At 40.6% G+C, this 21,709-nt stretch overlaps 2 long non-coding RNA genes across 2 annotated transcripts; both read left to right on the forward strand.

Annotated features, from left to right (window-relative positions):
* Window positions 1–443: 443 nt before the first annotated feature.
* Window positions 444–1,558, forward strand: LOC144588474 (uncharacterized). The gene is made up of 2 exons (XR_013544053.1): window positions 444–553; window positions 1,323–1,558. It is a non-coding gene; the product is annotated as an uncharacterized LOC144588474 (long non-coding RNA).
* Window positions 1,559–8,463: 6,905 nt separating this feature from the next.
* LOC140705794 (uncharacterized) lies at window positions 8,464–11,970 on the forward strand. Its single transcript, XR_012085313.2, has 2 exons — window positions 8,464–8,569; window positions 10,178–11,970. It is a non-coding gene; the product is annotated as an uncharacterized LOC140705794 (long non-coding RNA).
* The last annotated feature ends 9,739 nt before the right edge of the window (window positions 11,971–21,709 follow it).

A 21,709-nucleotide genomic window follows, 5' to 3' on the forward strand; every position in this document is an offset into this window, starting at 1 on the left:
AAAACTTCAGGTTTTGGAGAAATGATGTTGCTTCATCTTGGATATGAGAGCATCGATATTGGGGCTCTGCTCATCCTCATTACCCCCAGGATTTTCATTTTTACCCCATTTGGAGTAATTTACCCTTGTTCCCTGACCACTGGACTAGAGGTTAACCAGGCACAGCAGTCTTCCTGGCTTTGGACAGTTGCATTTCTGGAGCTAACTTGTGTGTGGATCACATTCATTTTAATGTGCGCAGTCACCATTCACCATACATTTTAAACCACACCATACATTTTAGACAGAACAAACTGTCGGAATTTTATCTGCAACCTTGCATGCAGTCTGTAGTTTGTGTGACTGGGAGGGAATTTTCTGGGTGGAAGTGGTTATCTATCCAGCATTAACCAATCATTCCTTCAATACTTTGATTCAAAGAGAGCCCTGCCCCTCTGCTGATTGTTCATTTGGTGGTGCCAGTTGTTTCTTTGCTGTTCATCTGTTCACTTAGTTGCCAAGTAGGTGTGCAGGGAAGAAGGCTGCATGTACGAGTCTGTAATTCTAACAAACTGTAAGTAAATAAATGTTTTTATTCATTTTACTACAAATGTATCAAAATGAGTTATTAAGACTTTACATGCCAGTTAATGAGAAAGGAGTGAACTCTGGCAAACTTGTAGTTATTCTCTTCTGTGGCTTGCTGTACTTCTAGTGCATAGCAAAAGGAAATTTTTACCAGATATTTAAAACTCTGCAACATGAATAGCAATTCAATTGCAAATAATAAGAAAGCAAGGTTCTTTTGCATGCTATGAGTTTATCATACCTTCTCATTTAACCTTGAGATACCCATCAAAGCTCATCCACGAATTCAACAGTGGATAATCAGGAGATTTATGTATGTGTAGAGCACCCTACAGAGGTTCAGGTAACAGATTAGAATCACTGGAGCGAGTGGAGGAAAAGGCACTTTTAAAGTAATGTTTCTCTTTGTAAACGAATTCTAGCACTAATCCAGATTTTATTTGTGTTTTTCCATGCTTTCTAACATGTGTTTCTAGCTGTGTGCAGGTGTGTTTGTTTTATTGTTTGTTTTATTGCTGAACACTGTGCAGTTTATCCTATTGATGCAGCAATGAATATATATTACAGAGTTATTCTTTTAAAAAAAAAATCCACAGCTTAAAAATGTTTTCTTACATAATTCCATATGCACTTCCCACAAAGAATACTCCATCTAGGGGATTTTAGACCTCCCTTCATTTCCACATACTTTCCATGCCTGGAATATGGTTATTTTTCTTTTTTCTTTTTCTTTTTTTAAACACGTAATTCTGCAGCAGTTTCCCAGCCGCTTTGCCTGATGTATTTCAAATGTTCAAGTAAGAAGCTGCCAGCTATCAAGACCACAGAAAATGCAAGGTGAACATATTTTCAAAACCAGGAGGGAAAATAATTTCATGGCATTGATGAAAGAAAGAAATATCATCAGCATCTCACAAGCCACTAGGAAGGTATGGATGGGAGACAGTTCAATATTTTGCTTTGTCATCATGCTTCAGTCATGGTTCCCATGAAACCATATATACATGGAACATGCCCTGGGTCAATCGAAAATCCATGTGACTTTGTAGGGGATTAATTTCCAAATACTGTATAATGTAGCTGCTAAGAGGCTGAGAGGCAGCTAAGAAACTTCAAGGTTTGAGTCTTTTTCTTACTAGGTGGCTGTGGGAAATCTAGTATCTGAGTTTCAATACCAAACTGCCTGTTACTTCAAAGGCTGAGGCCTACATCTAATTGGCAGTCCCAGTTAGGGTAGACCTCTTGAATCAATAAAACAAAAAAAAATATTTTAAGTTCCATTGATTCAATTACTCAACTCTAGATGCAGATATTTGGATTTAGATCAGCAATCTTTTTTTTTTAATTGCTTTAGAATAAGCACAGGGAATAGGATCTGGACCAAGGACCTTGTGTGAGTATAGGATTCTTGATAGAAGAGGGCAGATCTGTCTTCCTTGGGAACAGAGATGGGCACAAGCCACCAAAATGCCGATTCATCTTGGTTCATGGTTTGTTGAAGTCCATGAACCACAAACAACAAATTTACTAATTTTTCCCAAACAAACCCGAATTGGGTGTTCGTTTGTTCAGATATTTTTTTAAAAAAAATTAGTGGCTATCTAAAAAAAAAAACCCACAACAAGCCGGCCACCTCCCCGCCCTCACAGCCTGCAGCCCACTCCCTTCCCACTGCCCGGTTTCATCTCTACCTTTTCCTCCGGCTGCCTCCTCCTCCACCACCATGGCTGCCGCTGCTATTGAGAGGCCACTGCTCCTGTGCATACCCCCACCTCCCAGCTGAAAGGCAAGGACATGTACAAAGGATGCTCCACCAGTTGACAGGCTGGCTAGCTAAATAATAGTAGTAATAATAATATATATTTTTAAATATTATTATTATTTTGTTAACCGGCCTGTCAGCTGGCTGGGGGCCATCAGTGCGTGTCCATACGTTCCAGCTGAGAGGTAGGGACATGTGCAAAGGTCACCAGCCTGTGGACGGACTTTCAAGATGGCAGTGGCAGCAGAGGAAGGGGAGACGGTGTCAGGAAAAGGTAGGGAGGCAATGGGGGCAGTGGGAAGCGGGCAGAAGCAAGCTGTAGACAACGAACCAGGAGGTTAGCAAATCATCAAAAATGTGTTGGTTCAGAAAAGTTCAGGTTCTCCAGTTTGGATGAACCTGAACCAATCCAAATCAATGAAATAATGTTTTTTGACGAATGTCCTGATTTCTTTTTAGCTTCGTGTCCATCTCTGCTTGGGAATTCTAGAAGCTATGGTCCAAAGACACAGGTCTGTACTCTTGGTTTTAGCCTTTTGACAGAACTGTGGTTCCTATTTGGATAACTACGCCCATCCCTGCAATTTATATTGCTGCCGAATGGTGCATGTGTTCAAATTTATCATTTTTTTGAAACATAAACTATAGCATTAGCTGGCAGAGTGATCTTGACTGGATCAAAATCACTGTAACCTCTGAAACTAGAGTTCTGATCAGAACATAAAAGTATAAAGCTTTAGCTACATCCAAAATAACATTAATTTCACCCTCCAAATTTATTAACAGATGACAGCATCTCTTCCTCCCTCTCCTCACATTATTTTCAACTTAGTGGTTGTAGCTCCCAGGTCACTAAGTATAGCTGAGGAGCTGCATTTGACACATCACAATTTGTAACAGTCTCAAGTATCAGAATATTAATCTATTATAAACAATAGATTGCAATAAGATCACATTCCTTCATTTGCCATTTTACATCCCTTCCTGATAGTGGAAGGCATTTTTACGGGAAATAAACACTCTAGTAATGCCTGCCAGAAGTGTCGGGTGGGCATCAGTGAGTGGGTCCTTGTGTTGGATATTTATGGGTGATTTAGTCTGGTTTCTCATTGGCTGTCAATGTTTAAGAAGGACCATTAATGCAATTAACTGGTAAGAATTTACTGACAAGAAAATCTGCACAGTCAACCCATATATGATTTGTTAAAATGTATTTTTTCAGGTGAAACTATAAACTAGGTTTCCAATTAAGCTCATTTTTTCCTGAGGTTTTGTATGCACTGCCCGGCGAAGGAGAGTTGCATGGAAACACACATTATGGTATAAAGAGAGTGAATGAATGAGTCTAATAAACCATTCTGTTTAGGATTCAGCTATAATCTTCACCTTACTACCATGGGGAATGGGGCAAATTAAAAATCTATTATGAGTCTAAGCAAAGAGAAAACTCGGGTTTGCTTAAACTTTATGAAACAGGAGCTTCAAAACTGTTAGAGAAAAATGTGCTGGTAATTACCTGGGACAAATCCATGACTGATAAAATAGTGCTAACTCTAAACTGGTAATAAAAGTTGGGGGATTCTGGGAACTCTAGTCCAAAAGAGTAATTTTCTAGAACTAACTTAATTTTGCTTAGACACAATTGACTTAATTTTGCTTAAACACAACCCATTAACATCAATTCAAGTTAGTATTAACTAATTTAACCACTATTGGTTCTAATGAATTTACTCTAATTACAATTAGATTTGGATCCATCTGACAGTTTTGTCATGCCAACATTTTATTATATATAAATCATTTGCCTTGCTTTCCTCAATCATGAGCTGTGGGGATGTACAGCTGCACAAATAGGTAGATGTCATAACCAACTACTTTTCAGCAAATCCATATGGGAGTTGTATGCTACTGAAAGGTACATTATATTCCTGTTCTGCACCTGATATTCAGTTGACGCACATCAGTACCCAGTATGGGATACATAATTCTCCGAGTTTAGTCATTATGTATACTGTACCACAATTAAACTGGTGAGGGGAAAAACCTTGCCAAATTTTGATCCAGTAATCCATCATGTGGAACCCACTTTTATACAACAGTCCTTCACTCCCTTGTTTGGCAGGCAGTGCCACCTATGCTGTCATCATTCATGTCGACAGTGACATTTCTCTGTGGGCATATTCCTCAACTTTTCTTCTGTCTGCTGTCACTGGATTGCTTTCATGTGAATCTCTGGTCTATGCACATTTCAACATCTCATCTCCTGGCCACTGGTGGTGTCAATGTGTCAATGTTCACATGTGATGGAGGAACACATGAATGATTATCCAATGATAATATACTGGGGAAGGGAACAGGAGACACACATTGGTCATAGTACAGTGATATTGGATTGCATAAAGATATTATAATGTTACTGTGCTAAACATTTTTATAGTCCATTTTATATATATATATATGTATCAAAGTGTATCAAATGTATCAAAGTGACTGACAGTAACATATATAAACAGTAATATATACAGTAATATATATACATACACACACACGTGTATATATATACAGTGGTGCCCCACATAGCGATGATAATCCATGCGGAAAAAATTGTCGCTATCAGGATTTGTCGCTATGCAGGGAAAAAACCCCATAGGAACGCATTAAAATACATTTAATGCTTTCCTATGGGGAAAAACTCACCGCTATGTGGAAATCCTCCATCTGGCCGCCATTTTCGCTGCCCGGTAAGCGACGACAGGGCGTGAAAATGCTGCGGGTGGCCATTTTGGAACCACCGATCAGCTGTTTTTAAAACATCGCAATGCGGAGACCGGTAAGCATATCGCGATGTTTTCCCTATCTAAAACATCGCAAAAAAGTGTTGCTATGCGGATTTGTCGTTAAACGGTGCGCTCGTTAAGCGAGGCACCACTGTATTACTGTCAGTCATTTTGATACATTTTTACTAGAAAGGTGAGAGAGTAAAATAACATAAAATAATGCACACATCACCCACACCAACTTCTGATTTGCATGTCATTCAAGAACACAGTGAGATAGGAGACTATCTGCCTATAATTATCATAGAATCATAAAATAGATTTGGAAGGGGCCTATAAGGCCATTGGGTCTAACCCTCTGCTAAATGCAGGAAGCCAAATCAAAGTAGATCTGACAAATGGTTGGCCAATTTTCTCTTAAATGCCTCCAAGTAGCTCTTATTGATGAAAAATCAACTAACAGTTCTGGATCATTAACCAGTAATCTGTCTAAAGGAAGTGGTAGTTAATCATACCTGTCTGGTGCCAGGGGTTTACTTTTCAGGAATGATATCTGTTTGTATGCTATGTATATTAACCAGCAATTAACAAAAGATCTGTAATCAAACTGGTATTACCACTGAAAGAAAGCTGAATACATACATTACAAATAATGTGAAATCAATGGAGAATACTGATGGTAAATGGCTGGTGCTATGCAGTCAGCCAGAGGGATGGTACTATGAATGCATATTCATAGTTTTCAGATGCTGCTGCCAAAAATATGTACCACTGGACAACATTTAAGTGCTGCAGCCAATGACCAAGCCAATACTGTAGTTGGAGACTGCAAGAAACCCACTAGTAAGTCACAATTAGAGTAGGCCCATTGAATCAGTGGCAATTTGATGAGTCAACACCTATGCAAATTCCATTGATTTAACTGGCTTACTATAGATGAGATTTGCTACTGGATTTCAGTCTCTATTACCCTACTTGGGTAATAGAGACTGAAATCCAGTAGCAAATCTCAGTAGGGTTATTTGGAACCCTATTACCCAAGCAGGGTTCCAAATGTGGGTTGTTCACATACTATGCATATAAACCAACAATTAACAAAATATCTGTAGTCAGTTTGCATTGTCAGATCAGTTTGCAGGACTCAACCACAAATCAACACTGCTGTCTGAACCAAGAGAAAAAGTTCCAATGGCTGCACCAGTTGGCAGAAGACATGAGAAGGGGGTGGCTGACAGTCTGGAAACCTTAAGCACATTGTCCATTGGACAGTAGCTGATTCCTCATTACTGCATGTTGGTGGAGAACTGTGGAGCAGCATTGTAAATAGTTCCTAATATAGATTGTGCTCATTGTTTGCAGACCGACTGTAAGTTTCCTGATTGATGATGGAAGACACCAGGGTGATCCCCACCCCTTTGGAGGAAGTTTACCCCTTCACATGCCTTGGCTGAAAGCATAGAATCGCTGGTGTTTAAGTGCTTGCAGTAGCCAACTCACCCAAATTTGGTGCAACATCTAGTGCAGTGGTCCCCAACCTATTCCACAACGCAGACCAGTTGGGGGAGGAGAGGGTCTATGTGCTGGAAAGGCGGGGCACCCCTGCACTCGTGCGCATGCACAAACGGGCAGGGTGTACTCACGCGTGCGCATGCACAAAGGGTGCTTGCGTGGGCACAGGTGCACTCACGCACAGGAGCAAAGAGGAAGTGGGGCGCTCACGCAGGTGGGCGCACACTTGCATGCATGCGCAAAGGGGCAGGGACACTTGCAGGGGTGTGCAAACACTCATGTGCATGAACAAAGGGGCTGTGGGGGGGAGTGCATGCAGGGGTGGCTGGGAGATCTGTCTCTGGGGCACAGTCCAGCCCGGGCCATGGACGGGCACCAGGCTGCGGACAGGGGGTTGGGGACCCCTGATCTACTGCATCTTAGGGGGGAAAACACTACATAGCAGATGTTTTATTTTTAATTTTTTAAATACCCTTATTTCTACATGAGTGTATGAAAAGAAGAATATTGGGGGAAAGCACATATATAAAACATGAGGATTGTAACATGGGGATCCAAAATAACTGAATAATCGAGACAGAAATGCTGCATGTATTATTTTTCCAGAACAATCTTTTCCTCCTAACTTGGGTATCTCCAGCCACCTAGAGTGGTCTTAATTGACTAGATAGGTGGGATATAAATAAAATAATAATAATAATAATAATAATAATAATAATAATAATAATAATAATAATAATAATAATAATAATAATAATAATAATAATAATAATAATAATAATAATAATAATAATAATAATAATAATAATAATAATAATAATATGTTGGACTACAATTCCCATCACTGTCAGCCACTATTGCCCTTTATTAGCTGGCTGGTTATGATGGGAACAGCTATCTGAAAAAGTAACTTCACCAAATTCTGATAAACCCTGACTGCCACATGTTGAATCCTCAATATATGTTGCAGTTGGCTCATCCATGTGAATCTCACTATATTCAATGCTTCTCTGAACAAAGATTTAAATACAGGGCCTAAATTCAACAGCTAGTCCAAGCTAGATGAGACAGACTAAATTTGCTGCTGAATGGTAAGACAACATCCCACTGTTTCAGTGGGTCTACTGTAGTTGGGACTAACAGGTCCAGGCTTCCAAAATAGATAGTGTAAAACATTGTTCCTGGCTCTGTGACTTGGGTACCATATTTTTCGCTCCATAAGACGCACCTTTCCATAAGACGCACCAATTTTTTAGGAGAAGAAAACAGGAAAATATAATCTGTTTTCTTCGCTCCATAAGACGCACAGACTTTCCACCCCCCTGTTTTGTGGGGGGAAAGTGTGTCTTATGGTGCGAAAAATATGGTATTTGATTGTGGAGGCAGAGGTCAGCAATTTGATACTTCATTGTGCTTCCTGGGAGAACAGCCAGCCTGTGTTACCTTGGTTAAGCTGCATTGCCCCATAATGCCCCCGAAAGAAGGCAATGGTACATGATTTCTAAGTACAGTATCTATGCCTGGAGAACTCAGGAAGGACACCATAAGCTGGAATCTACTTGAAGACACATAATTAATTAAAGCTATGCATACATATCATATTCTTTGTCATCAATTAATTTAATAAGCACTAGGGCTGGCCATCTTTTATAAGTATTCTAAACAGGTCCCATGGTAAGTAGTAATGTGAACTCATTTGCCCAAAGTACAGCAACGAATTCCCCTCCAAGGGTTAACACACCATCATTTTCACTAGCAAGACTTTTTAAAAAGTGGAGGAGAGGGAGCACAAATCCTGCCACTCAGGTTTTCAAGTATCATCCACATAATACATCCAGTTTCTTTCAGATTGGAGAAAAGGGGGGCCAAACCTGGAAGACAATGACTGAAAGAACCTCTCAAGTTGACATCACAAAACAATGCAATACTGTCCTGTGATTGGCTGAATGGGCTGGTAAGGACTCATTCCTGTTTCTGGATACAAAAACAAGTTGGCCCCCTTCAACGCAGACAATCTTGTCTTATCATGGCAGTAAGGGCGATGAAAGGCCACAGAAAATGAATAAAACATTAGGATATATCTAGTGCACCCAGCTGTCCTGGGCAAAAAGGCTTCCCTTGGGTATAGTCAGTTCGGAGAGCCTCCAGATCAGCTCAGGTGCCACTTAAGCAACAATCTTTAAAGTACAAGTCTTTTCCCAAGACAAATGAAATGCACACTATTGCATCTGATGGCGACCATACAAGGAACAAAATATAAATGTTGAGAAACTTGTTGTTGCAATACAGGTGGGGTAAGATGGAAAATGCAGAATTGCTCCCATCTCTTTGGTAAAGATTTTAAACATTTGATCCCTCCCTCCCACTTTCCTTGTTTTCCCCTCATCACACACTACCAACACAGACACACAGACACAGACACACACACATATCATTGCTGGCAGGTATGAAACCCCAGTGGCGTTGGTAATCAAGTAGTTAAATCTACCTCAGCACTAATAGCCATGAGCTCATCTTGTATAAGCACTTTTTTTTTTTGCGTTAAAACCCCACAATCTCGGAAAAAATGCTAGCGCTCTTAAACAGCCTGGCTCAGAATAACTCACAATATGACGCATACCACAGGAAATAAAGTGGTATGAGGCACCTACAAAATATTTTTCAAACAAGGCATTGAAGTCGTAAGCCCCATGCCTCAGCTTTTAGGAAGTCACTTATTAAGAATCAACACCAGCCGTGCCAAGCTAAGCTCTCGCTCTTGGTGATTTTCCAATTGAATATTCAGGGCCCCGTCTCGGCCTTGTTTTCAGGGAAGTACATGCTTGGAATGTTAGCAAGCTATTTGCTGGAGGGAGAGAGAGGGAGGAAGGGAGAGAGGTGGGGGCAAGTGCCCACAACAGGCCCAATGTTGATCACATTAATGCATTTGAGAGTGGGTATAGAGTACAAATGATTGAAAGTACTTCCAGATCTTGGTTGCTGGGGGACAAAGCAGACTCTGTTCTCTGATCTGATGGTCATATTTTTCAGGGGAGGATGTGGTGCAGGAAGAGGGAACACTGCCAACCCCTGTCTGAGGGTTCCAAACAGGGCCGAGGCCTAGCTCCTTGGCCGTTGATGAGTGGGAAATGAAACACAGATGGGTCAGATCGGTGAGGAGAGGGGGGATTACAGGTCAGGCCAAAGAGTTGGAATAAATTACGTGCCTATGAGGTACAGAATGGAACACTGTGAAACCAAAATGAACAAGGGAAGGAGGGAGGGGAAAAAGACATTTGAACATGGCTAGGCAAGGAAAGCAGAAGAGGCGCACCTTCCCTCTCTTCCCCGACCCCGGGAGACTCATACCATCAACATTTATCCTGTGCACTGCTCACTATCATGAGGGCATGTGATGGAACACAGTATTCTGTAGTCCATGGGGAACTGCATAATTTATGCAGGAAACCCTTTAGAGGTATTACATAGTGAGAGTAAGAGTGAAGGTAGAGATTATGAGAACTGCAGGGTTCAAACCAAAAATCTGCAGCTCCATCCTCTCTCTCTCTCTCTCTCTTTTCAGGATAACATGGAGGAAAGCAACATGTGATGTCACTGCTTTTCCGTTTGCATATGCCACATTTAGCATTCATTAAGTGCTTTGAGTGAAAGATTCTCGGTATGTATCATGCAACTGCCCAGACCGCGAGCATCTTGAGAGCAAAACAGCCTTCATGCACTTCCTCCCTACTGCAGTTTCAAAGCGCACTTAATTGAGTTTTCATGGTCTCATTACATTGTTCAAAATTTATGAAAAGATGACACAAGGGAGCTTGGGAAATGTGCTAGGCCATTCACACTGAAAACATTCTCCTCAGGAGGTTACTCTCTGGATTTTGACATGGTGTTGGAGGATCGTTTATAGACCTGGTGGCTGATGAGCTGAAAAACTGGGGAAGGTGCCTACTTTCTCAGTCCATAAGCTCCTTGTGGCTTTCAGGCAGAGTAAAAATTCTTTCCCAACCACATAACTCCGGGGTATATATTGCCTCAGGCACAAAGCCTCCTAACCAGGCAAGGAATGAAATACATGTACCTTCTTGTTGAAGACTCGTGTAGTGTCCTGGACTTACATTGATTTGAAGTTGTCTACCTAATGTCAGTGTGTATTTCCTCTCTTTACTCCCCAACAATATAAAAATTTTGTGGTGCAAGAGCTTCCTATCTACCAAGAACCATTTTTTCCATGTTTTTAAAAGCACCAATGTTGGTTTTGAACCAGCACAGCATGAATACTTTCATACAATTTGATGAAGCTGGTTTGGCTGACTGTGGAGTGTTTTGAACTGCTGAATAATAAGAAAGCCTGTGGGACAATACTATATCTTGGCAGGAAGTTGTTGTCACTCTGCATTTGCACTTCAGCCATTGGCCAGGTGCCACAACCACAGTCTTGTTTGAGTGGTGTTAAGCCTTACCACAGCCATTCCCTGATGCCATGTCTGATACCCACTGCTATCTGTTGGACCATAAAGCTTTGTCTATCATTTTAGCTCCCTCCAGACTTCTTGGGCCCTAATAAAGTTGAGGTGATTTGGTTGCATGAATTGTGAAGTTAAAAGAAATATGGGGTCTGCGGACTGCCTCTTTTACAAACCACAGCTTCTCTGGGTTTTTTAAATATAAAAAATGAAATAATATAAAAACAAAACATTCCAATGCTGATGTTACAAAACTATTATTGTTTATTGATTGGCTGTGACTATCTTTTCATGTTCAATTATATTAGTAATTCATTTCACTGGGGGCTGGAATGGACAAACCTTCCTATTCTCATCTGTGTTACTTTTTCAGATCACATTTTTTAAAACTCTGAATTCCAAAATATTTTGTTCCCATATTCATCCCATATCCTTTCTAAATATATGTTTAAATTGCCATTTTCTCTCAAAATAGATCCTTAAATGTGTTCAGAAAGCACACCCCCTTGGGAATATCGTATTTTTCCATGTATGCTACTTTTCCTAAAACCGTTAGACTAAAATTCCCTGTTGTCTTATACACGGAAATAAGCCGAGGAAAGAACAAAATGGCCCATGCCTTGCCTCTGCAAACAGACTTCCTCAATCCCAAGGCTTAGCTGCCTCCAGTCAGGAGGCTTAGCTTCCTACAATCAGGAGACTTATATAACTAACATCAGCTGATGCTGAACAAACCAATTGCAACAGTGCTCAGATGCAACAGGGATTTGTAATGTCCGAGCGTTCTGAGCCCAGAGGTTGAATAAAATTACAGTGTGATGCGTAATAAGGCAGTACTGGTATGTAAATGTTACCTAATTACTAAATAAAAATGTGTTCTGTTTCATATTTAAAATATTGATTTTTTAAATTTTGGGTTAGAAAAGTGGGGGTGTCTTATACATGGGGGCATCTTATACACAAACAAATACGGTAAGTTGTGTCAGACTCACAATGATGGTAGGTGGGGCCAGAGGTAACTCAGCCATTTCACTCTTCTGGATTCCTCTCTTTCTGTTTTCCCTCCTCCCTCACCTTACCAAAACTCCCATGTAAGACTGCTGAGAGAGGAAGAATTTGCCCATGCTAGAGGTCCATACTGAACCTTTTCCAGAAGGCTTTGGAAATTAGTCTAAAGACTGCACGTTGCTCTAGGTTCTCAGCCACCAGTACCCCACACTTACTTATGGTACTTAATGGTACTTACTCCCAGGCTTACCATTGAACTCTAAGCAGCTGCATTGAACTGCAGCAACTGCAATTGTTTAAGTTTATTTCTGTTGTTAGCTATCCAAAATCTGTTACATAGCTAATTCTAAACAATGTACCTATCTGTCTTGGCTTTCTTGGCTCACTCTCCCGCAAAACCACTGATTTCACTCTTAACCACTGTGCTTTCAGTTTCACTTTGTATTGCAAGTGGCGGCCTGCTCCCTCAGCCTCTTATTGATGAAATTCTTGCTGGCTGGCTGCACCCTATGTGCTGTTCTCTCATGACAAACTTTACACATCAGTCTAAAAGGTACCAATAAAAGAATTTAAGTCAAGAATTATAAAGATCCAGTTCCTCAGGCTTTCCTGAATAGAATCCCATTTACACAGGGTAGCATAATTACTTGTATAAAATAGCTCTGCCTATTCTTTCTACATTATCTACTCACCTTTTATAAACTTCTCTCGCACTTTGCTTTCCCTTGTTCTTTTTTCATTGATCTACCTCCTTCCTTATTAAGAGTGTCAAGGGTGAGCAGCAATTATGGAGGGGTGCTATACCCTTATGTCCTGCTTCTTATTTTTAGTTGCCCACTGCAGGACCCAAACATTGGACCAGGTGGGCCTTTCTTGTGTTCTTATCTCTGTACAGCATTGGAGACCAATCCAGAAAAGTGAGGGATCATTTTAATCTTAGTGCTTCAGGAGAGAAAATGTCTGAAGGCATGACAGTTCAAGTGTTCCTCCTTCCCCGAAGTGTCATTTTTGCATTTGCTAACATTTCACGAATGTTGAGATAACCTCCTTGGATAGCTGCAGACGTCAATAAGCGAATGGTGCATCCTTAATGAAAAATCTTCAGAGTATTTTCCAAGAGAGGTGAGGGGAAAACATTCCCAGCTGTGAGATCTGGTCCCTTTCTGGAGAACATCTGGAAATGGCTCTCCAGAGGCTGCATCTGGCTTTGCTTCTCAGCACTCTGTCCCACTGCTGTGGTTCCGTTCTGGCCTTCTGTACTTGCAGTTCAAAGCACATTGAGGCCTGTTAAGGAATTACTGCCACATTGTTCAGCTGGTCACAGTGAACAATATATGGGATCATAATAAGGAACATATTAATGGAAACAGTTTGGTGGAGATAAGCTATTTGACTGCACATGCTTCTTCATGATGGCTTAGTGCCAATACTAGATTTTTAAAAAAGATTAAATGTTTGTTGCCAAGCCTTTTGAACTTGTGGCAGAAAATGTGGTAAAGCATTTTTTAAAATTCAAATTAAAAGCATCCTAGGATAAAAATAACCTTCCTGTCCCAAGCCTCTCTGTTGGAAACCAGCATTTATTTATTTATTTATTTATTTATTTATTTATTTATTTCGCCTCTTTCCTACCAGCCCCTTTAAGGTACACATTTTTAAATCATAAGTTCGTCTGGACAGATCGTCCACACAGATGTGCAGCAAATGCCAATGCACACATCTCATGTAGAACAGATGCTATTGTTTCCAAGGCTGGTTAAAAATAAAGCTTGATGAAGTAAAGATATCAAAGAGCTTTCTGGTGCAAACACTTTGTTTCGCTTGTGTGGGCATGCAATAAATCAGTCAGGGAAAATGTCTGCATGGCTGAAACTTAAATGCAACTTAGCTGATGACATAAAATAGGACAACTGAGATGTTGACTTCAAACAGCCCAAAATTTCAGATCCGATGCAAATTATGGTATACTTCTTTTTGCTAACAAAAAGCACAGATACTGTATACACATTCCACACTCAGAAATAATTTTGCATATGTATATCTGCAGTTGGGTATATCTGTAGTGTTTTCTTTTGGGTGTGTGCATGTGTGTGTGAGTGCGCGCGTGTGTGTATTTACTCAAGAAACAGCACCTGCTGTTCCCTTTGCCTAAAAGTAGGGCCAACTCTACTGTTTTATATCAACAATATGTGTACTTGTGGATTATGATCCATGACTATGCGTATGTATGAACTCCACTTCTGCATATGAGATGCTACCCTGTTTCCCTGAAAATAAGACCCAACCTGAAAATAAGCTCTCATGTGATTTTTCAGGATGCTTGTAATATAAGCCCTACCCCAAAAATAAGCCCCAGTGAAATGAAACCCTGCCCTCCACCATTGTGCAGCAAGAAGATGACACAAATGTACAGTGGTGGCTCGCAAGACGAGCGCCCTGTTTAACAACGAAATCGCTTTACGATGGTTTCAATGGGGGAATTTCGCTTTGCGATGATCGGTTCCCGACTTCGGGAACCGATTCTCGCAAAACGATTATTTTCGGCCAGCTGATCGGCGGATTCAAAATGGCCACCTGGTAAAAAAATGGCTCCCCACTCTTTTCTGGGACGGATTCCTCGCTGCACGGGCAGCGAAAAGGGCCGCGCTATGGAGGATCTTCGCTGGACGGTGAGTTTCAAGCCCATAGGAACGCATTAATTGGGTTTTAATGCTTTTCTATGGACTTTTTAATTTTGTTCTACAGCCATTTCACTGGAACGAATTAACGTTGTAATGTGAGGCATCACTGTATTTGAATAAATGTAGATTGCTGTACATGAAAAAAATTATCCACCCCCTGAAAATAAGCCCTAGTGCGTTTTTGGAGCAAAAATTAATACAAGACCCTGTCTTATTTTTGGAGAAACACGGTATGCATCTCCTTTACATATAACGGGATAGCAAAATGAACCATACTACATAAGACATTTATTGTGACCTGTGCCCATGTTGGACAGAGAAGCCTAGGTTTTACTCTTTGTTGAGACAGCATGTTCACACTAATTATAAACAGTTGTTTCAGATCACTGCAGGGAGAAATCTACTCTCCAGACAAGCATAGCAATAGCACTTATTTTTGGAGCATTGCAGCCTTGTACACTTCCCCTGTAATCCTGAACACATGTGGGGAGCACATTCTGTATCTATAACTAAATTTAGGGGTGCTTCCCACACTGCAAAATCTTTGAGACCACCTATTCTGGAAGGTGTGGCTTCCATTGTTAGCCATCTTTCCTCTCTGCTCCATATTCTGCTCTCTAAAGATAGATGTGTGAAGATGTATTCCACACTATACAAAAACAAAGCCATGAAGTGTAAGGAAAAGCTTTTTGTTTCTTTTAACCAAGAAGAATCCAGACTGATCATTTTTCCTTTTCCAGAGGAAGTGAGACTGGGCAAATTTCTCCAAGCTTTTCTCTGCACCAAGAAGAAGATATAAAAAAGAATTCTACAGATGGTTGGTCTGTGGTAGAAAAAAGCCCCATATTTAAGTAATCAGATATATATATATCCTGTAACTATAAAGGTAACTCTAAGCCAGTTACACTACTAAAGAATTGCATCAATTGACCTCTACCTTAATATAAAATACATCAGAACCTCCTTATCCACAGGATCTGTATCCACTGATTCATTTATCCACAGTCTGGGAATATTAAAAATATTAAAAGAAAAAAATCCAGAAAAAAAGTATTTACACATATATTACCAGAAGTGGCCATAGAAGAGGGAGCCAAAGACTTTGCTATGAACATTTGATGGTGAAGAAATTATAGCATGGTCTCTGGCACCCTTTAGAGGTCACACATAGACACACTTTTAGGTATTTACAGGGGGACTTGGAACCAATCCCCAGCAGATAAAGGGGGGTCCTACTGTAATGCAAGTTGTCATTTGTAATAAGTATTTCCATGCTCTGACTCATGGCCTCAAATGTATTTCAAACATGAAACTGAATTAAAATAGTTGATGACACACCTGGATGTTTGTGAATGACTCGAACAGGTAAAATATATGATCATGTTTCTGTATCTTCACATCAAAAATGTGGTGATGGGATTTAAGGTGGCATAGATTTTATCTGTTTACTCCACCTTATTCTTTCAACAAATAATCATCTCCAATGTTATTTAACATCTATATGAGGCTGTTGGGAGAGGTCATCAGGGAATTTGGAGTTTTGTGTCATCAATACACGGCTGACACCCAATTCTATCTTTCTTTCCATTCATCTATAGTAGATGCTGTCCTGTCCCTTGAACGCTCCCTGGCTGCCATGCTGGGGTGGAAGTGGGACAACAGACTAAGGCTGAACCCAGGCAAGAACAGAGGTCCTCTGCATGGGTGCTTCTGTTGCCTATGGTTTGGGTGCTTCCATTTCTTTTGGAAGGGCTACTCTCTCCTTCCAACCTAGCAGTTCAAAAGCATGCAAATGCAAGTAGATAAATAGGTACCACCACGGTGGGAAGGTAACGGCGTTCCGTGTCTAGTCACACTGGCCACGTGACCACGGAAACTGTCTTCGGACAAATGCTGGCTCTGTAGCTTGGAAACAGATGAGCACCGCCCCCTAGAGTCAGACACGACTGGACTAAATGTCAAGAGGAACTTTTACCTTTACGTTACTCTCTCTGCTAAGGATGAGATGTGCAGTTTGGGCAATTTATTTGATTCAGTTCTACCTATGGACACCAAGGCAGAGTTTGTGGTCTGCTCCACTTATTTCCACCTCAGACAGATTGCTCTTGACACTAGGTCCCTCACCATGTTGGTCCATGCACTGGTAGTCTCAATAACAGATTAGTGTAATGCTGTATACATGGGACTATCTATGAGACTGATATGGAAACTTCAGCAGGTCCAGACCATGGTGGCCAGATTATTAGTTGGAGCTAATAGATACCAAAACATCTCCCTGATTCTGGCTGCCCTACAGTGGTTACCTGTTCATTTCCATCCCAGCTTCAAGGTGATGGTTTTAACCTGCAAAGCCCTAAATGGTTTGGAACCTTGATACGTGACAGAATGTCTACTCCCAACTGGGACTGCCCATCCTGACCCTGAGAGAGGCCCAGAGGGAGAAGACAAGAAATCAGTTCTTCTCAGTAGTCATCCCACACCTATGGAATAAGCTGCCCCACCATCAGTCTGGCCCCTTCAGTGGGGATTTTAAGGGAAAGAACTGGTTGTTTTACCTCTTGAAACTATGCCACCTACAGAGCTTGTTGTCATTCAAGCTAACGATTGATCGCCACTATCTACCACTAATTTAATTATGTCTAAATGTTTGGAAGTTGTAGAATGTATTTTAAATTGTCTGATTTTGATTTTGTTATATTGTTTATTTATGTACAGAGAGTTTTGGATCCCTTGTTGGGAGAAATATAAATAAAACTACTACTAATAATAGTAATCATAATAATAGATTTGAGTTGTACCTGATGATTTGATTTCTGGATATTGTTATTCTGTATTGTAAACTGCCCAGAGTGGCCCTCGCCCAGATGGGTAATGGATGGATGGATGGATGGATGGATGGATGGATGGATGGATGGATGGATGGATGGATGGATGGATGGATGGATGGATGGATGGATGGATGGATGGATGGATGGATGGATGGATAGATAGATAGATAGATAGATAGATAGATAGATAGATAGATAGATAGATAGATAGATAGATAGATAGATAGATAGATAGATAGATAGATAGATAGATAGATAACTCCATACCAAAATATTTCCATTTGACTTTTACCCCACTCCCACCCACCAGGTAAGCCACAACAGGTGGTGGTTTTAGTGTGCCAGCAAGTCAAAACCAACTTATGGTGACCCTAATAGGCCTTTCAAGTTAAGTGAGATATTTAAGAAGTGGTTTCACCAGTTTCTGCACCCCCGGTGAGTTTCCATGGCTGTACAGGGATTTTGACATGAGTCTCCCAAGTCCATCACTCTATCCACTACACCACGGTGCTTATCCCCCACTATAGATATCTAAAGTCAAATCCTTTCCAGGGCAAATGGCAACTTCACATGAGGAATTTTGCTCAAGAAAATAGAGCACCGGGGGGGGTATGCATTGGTCCCAATCTTGATCACATTATTGTACCTGCTGTTTTTCTAAAAAAAAAAAAATGAAAATCACACATTGTTTGATTTTGATGGCAGTAGAAATGTCATGTCTTTGGAAGACTGTTTGTAATAAACTTTATTGTTGCCAGGTTTTCTTCATGCTAACATGACATCTAGCTGTGGTTCTTGAAACTAAACAAAACAAAAAACTAAATAAAGCAAAACAGTTGATGGCACCATACCCCAGTAATTTGTTGTGTTGTCATTTTTCAAATTTTAGGAAGCACGACTCATTGGGATCACCATGGAAACTATTCACAATGTAGCTAACCTGCTGAGGAAAAGGCCATGGAAATTATGCTCTTTCTGAGTGGATAGTTCACCAGCTGAATAACACACAGCCTTGTAATTTATAATGATTTAATAGACAGTAGCAGCTCATGGATAGCTGTAGGAAGTTCAAACTGTGGTGTGGAACACAATAGTTTGTCACAACAGAATAGCTAATATGTAGTGAAAAATCAAATAACAAGTTGACCAAATGCTCTTGTCACACACAAACACCAAGTACCCACAGCAGAATCTGTGTGTTGCACCCCCTGTGTGATATACTATTCTTGTTTTTACAATCAGATGTCCCCAAAATTAAATTCCCTCTTCAAATATTGGACTACCTGTAATGAATATTTTGGTCCACAGCCTACCGGATGGTGAAGATGAGAAGCCTGGGTTCCAAACAGATGTGACAGACAGCCTGACATGAAAAGCAGAGCACCTTAATAGGTGAAATTCATTTGTTCATCCTCATATGAGGCTTCTCAGCTCTGCAAACTGCAAATTCACTTTATTTGGTGATAGGTCATTGGAAGCTAAGCACAGCTTTTGAAGGACCCTCTCTTTAGAAGCAAACCATAAAATAAGAAGAACACTGCTGGATCAGGCCAAAGGCCCGTCTAGTCCATCTTCCCGTATCTCACAGTGGCCCCACCAGATGCCTTTGGGAGCACAGGAGGTAACTACAGTGGGGTCTCTACTTAAGAACATAATCCGTATTGGAAGGTGGTTCTCAAGTTGAAAAGTTCTTATGTTGAATCTGCATTTCCCATAGGAATGCATTGAAAAACCATTTAATCCGTATCTGCTCTTTTCCGTCCATAGAAACTACAGTGGAACCTCTACTTAAGAACTTACTCCATTTTGGAATGGTGTTCTTAAGTTGAAACGTTCTTAAGTTGAAGCAAAATTTCCCATAGGAATGGACTTAAAACCAATTAACCTGTTCTGGCTGTTTTTTTGTTATGTAGAGGTGTGTTTGTACATTGAAGCATTAGTTCCCATAGGAACTAATGCAAAGCTGGTTAATACGTACTCTACCACTAGGGGGAGAATTTTTTTTAACCTAAGATGACCTAAGGTTAAAAAAAGAGCAGGAAAGGTTTTTTTTCCTGTTCTTATCTTGGATTTCTGTTCTCAAGTAGAAGCAAAATTTAGCAAATGGAGCTGTTCTTAAGTTGGATTGTTCTTAAGTAGAGACGTTCTTAAGTAGAGACCCCACTGTAGATCCCTGTCTCCTAATACCCCTCCCCTGCAGCTGGCATTATGAGGTACATTCCTTTTAAGCCTGGAGATCATACATCCCCATCTTTGTACTGGCCCACTGAGGCAAGCAGGGAAGAGACCTTCCATAGATAACTTCAGAATTGTTGAATGAGGCTGCTTGCTTGCTAGTAAGCGGGTTTAGGGTGGCATTCTTAGTCAAGTATTTCAAGAGGACTGGAAAGCTTCCAGCCTGAAGGGAAGATGACCGACATTGAAAAAGCTGTGTGGAAAGGAAGGGGAGGAAAGGAACCCCTGTGTGGAGAAAATGCTTCGTATAACTCGCAGAAGCTTCAACTTCACGGAAAAGCAGTCTTGGCAAGACCAAGACATTTTTTCATATTATTGTTGGCAGCTGCTCACATACAAGCACAATACCTTCCGCTCCTGAGGTTCCACATTTTGGAAAGTTTTGTTCTGCTTAATTAAGCAACAAAGCAGAGCAATAATTGTTTACTCTTTATGTTATAGAGCATTAATTAAGAACTAATGAATGGAATAGAAATTGCCAACTGGGTGGCAGTTTATTATGACATTCCCCAAACTAGGGACAATCTGTTCTGATTTATCATTCCTATTCTCTCGTTTCATTGAGCCTTGTAACATCCTTTATCTTCAACATAAGGAATTTCATATACCTAAAAGAAATAATTGATTTACACACCACATGGTTCAGATTAGCATGTCCAGTTTGCAGATGTTAATGACAGAGAATAATGGACCTGCATCCTTTTAAAGCTCTCCTTTCCTTTGTTTCCTTGAATGGAAAATACAAGATAACACAGGCCACTGATTGAAGCAAATAAATAAAGAAGTAATCTCTCCCTCTGCTGCCCTTTTCCTTTTTATGTATTCTGATCCAGTGTTCATCTGGTATCTGTGTGACTTCGCCAGGCCTATTTATGCATTGTGTTTATGCATATACACTTTATACATGGTCTGCCAGGTCATACTGTAAACCTGTATGAAATGTGTGTCTTTATCCAGGAACTGAATTTTAAGCTAAATTGAGCATCCCACTGGCAATTACAATAGAACTTTCTCCCTCCATGCTACCCAAAAAAAATCTGATCCAGGGAGAGAGAGAGAGAGAGAGAGAGATCTTGCATTGAAGAACAAGAGCCATGCTTCCAACCCCCATGGCAATATCTGTGTCTAATGGTGCAACTACACTGGAAAGCTAAATCAATGTAATTCAGCTTTGCTGAGAGCTGATTCACAGCTCATATTACATTTGAAATTGTGGTCAGTGCTCACACAGGGCTGCAAATTGATTCAGGAAGTCACCATCCATACCAGGTGCTATGTGATTTGCATTCTAGTGCACAACCTCCCTTCTTTCCTTCTTCTAGTCCCACCTCTGCTGATCTGATGGGGAAATGACAGGGGCATAAATATGGAAAATATTAGCAACGACCCAGCAATAGGGTGATTTAGTGCTAATCTCATATACGTAAGAAATGTTTTTAGAAAATTCAGAGGAGAATGGGGGGGGGAAGAGGAGAGAATGCAGGGGTATCTTGAACATCATACCCCAACTGCCTGTGTCACTGGAATACTACCTACAAACACCACCACCCCATCTTTAAAAGAACACATCACAACTAACGACATGTTAAAAAGCTTATTTGAATCATTCCAGCTTGAAAAATTAGAAGCCCCCCAGCAGAAGAGGGGGGAAAATCCACTGGGAGAGCAAAAAAGGTCTGGACCAATTTGAATCAGCCTCTAGTTAGCCGGTATGTTAAAAAAATACCTTGAATTGCAACAATTGGGTTCAATCTGCGCCTGCGCAGGAGTTCTCTGTTTTATAAGTAGGACAAATCTCACAATATTTGACCATATAGTTGCATCTTTATCCTTTACTGATATTTCTGGTATTGGAAAGGAGTGGAAAGATGTGTGATCGTAG

Source organism: Pogona vitticeps, chromosome 3 (assembly GCF_051106095.1).
Source record: "Pogona vitticeps strain Pit_001003342236 chromosome 3, PviZW2.1, whole genome shotgun sequence".
NCBI classification, from domain to species: Eukaryota; Metazoa; Chordata; class Lepidosauria; order Squamata; family Agamidae; genus Pogona; species Pogona vitticeps.